We start from the raw sequence: 1,923 nt of genomic DNA, 5'->3' as shown, positions 1-1,923 counted from the left end.
GAACCGCCTGGCTGTCGCAAAATTCTGCTACCGAGGGAGAGAAGATACTTTTGCGTACTTCGAGTACCGAGAACACGCGACGAAGTTGTGCCGTTGCTCGCGAGTACGGTTACAATATATATATAATAAATTATACTCTTTTTGTGTTAATATAATGTGAAATAAAACATTTCCTGGATTATGTAATTACATAGTACTATTCTATGTAATATGCCAATAATAACTTAAATATTTCATATTTTATATTTGATCTTGAACCAATTTGCTTGCAGCACGTCAGTGGCCCCTCCCTTAACAAATTTCTGGACCGCCCCTGGTGACGGTATCCATACAAGCTTGATATTGAGGTTCTTGCTGGTGGCTTGAAAAAACTGGTGCTTAATGGCGTAAATTAGATAATTGCTCAAATCAGATCGAGTAGACGCCAGTGAATCCAAGACACTTCTAGAGTCAGAAAAAACTACAGCTTTTGCAATGTCTCTGTCGCATATAATCTTGATTGTCACCAGGAGGACCCAAGCTTCAGCTGTGAAAACCGAAGTGCCGGATAGGCGATGTGCGATCTCCAGATTCAGAGCTGGTGCATAGGTACCTGATCCTGTATAGTCCTCCGAGTCGAATCTAGAACCATCCGTGTAGAAACTCACATAATCATCCTGGTCAAGAGGATATAAGAATTCTTGGAATTGTCTGATAATTAACTCATTAGGAGTATCGTCCTTTGTTCCAGTATAAGCGCAAGAGTAGCTTAGAGTTAAAATATTAGTAAAGAAGGGATAGAGGAAGGCTGGCAGGAATCTCGATCTCTTAATGTAACTTTTATAATGTTTGATCATAATATATCTTTTAAAAATGGGCACCTTTTGGCAAATAGAGAGCCTTATTCTGGGTCTGCAGGAGATTTCCTCCAGGTGTTCCAAATTGTTAATGGAAAGGCTACCATGCCTTGAGAAATTTTTAATTAGGTATCTAGAGGATAAGTAGCTAAATCTTATACGCAGGGGTAATTCGCAAGCCTCAGCTAACATGACATTGATTGGGGTAGAAATTCTGTAACCCATTGAAAGTCGAATGGCTTTCCACTGAGAACGTTCTAAGCACTTAAAGATAGTTTTGTTTTTTCGATATTGGAAAATTTGACAGCCGTATTCTATAGAACCTCTAAGGACAGCACGATAAATACTGAGCAATGATTGGGGATGTGAACCCCACCATACACCTGTCAAAGCAGAAATAATATTAACAATTTTGCGACTTTTGGTGATGAGATCCTTTAGATGTTCTCTTCCCGTCATTTTTCTATCAAACCTGACGCCGAGAAATTTGTGGGAAGCGCCGGATGACGAGTGAAGCAGTGAAGGGATGAGCGGCCGGTGAACAGCTAGGGGGATGTGTGTCACGTGGCGAGCATGGTGGGGGAGCATGCCGCGCGGCGCGCGTCGCGGTAGTTGACTACGTCATCACTTCGGCATTCGCTCGGCGTCTTTAGAGGGTGGGACGAAAGTATTGTACGAGTAGCATTATTTCATGAAAATTAAATAAGTATCAACGAACACGAATTAATTACCTTACGAATACGTAAGGTTGCCTAAAACTAAGGTATGCACTAAAGGTTAAAAAATAAGTCAGAAGAAGAGAGTTATTTAAAATAATAAATTTTAAATAACTTTTTTTCTTTTTTATTGAAAATGTATTTTAAATACCTTTATTTCTTAAATACAACCGAGTTCCGTGTATTAATATAATGGAAACTTCATTTTTTTATATTATGCGAAATAAATTAAAATCCAATTAGTATTTCGTTGCGGAATTAATGAAACAACTTCTTATATCTACAAGTTTTAACGGCGCGAGTCGTTTAATGTGAATATCGTAATTTATCGTAATTACATGGTGATACACCGTGGAACATATTTCATATTA

The sequence above is a fragment of the Trachymyrmex cornetzi genome, unplaced genomic scaffold (assembly GCF_001594075.2).
Source record: "Trachymyrmex cornetzi isolate Tcor2-1 unplaced genomic scaffold, Tcor1.1 scaffold446, whole genome shotgun sequence".
NCBI lineage: Eukaryota > Metazoa > Arthropoda > Insecta > Hymenoptera > Formicidae > Trachymyrmex > Trachymyrmex cornetzi.
This window is presented reverse-complemented; position numbering follows the sequence as displayed.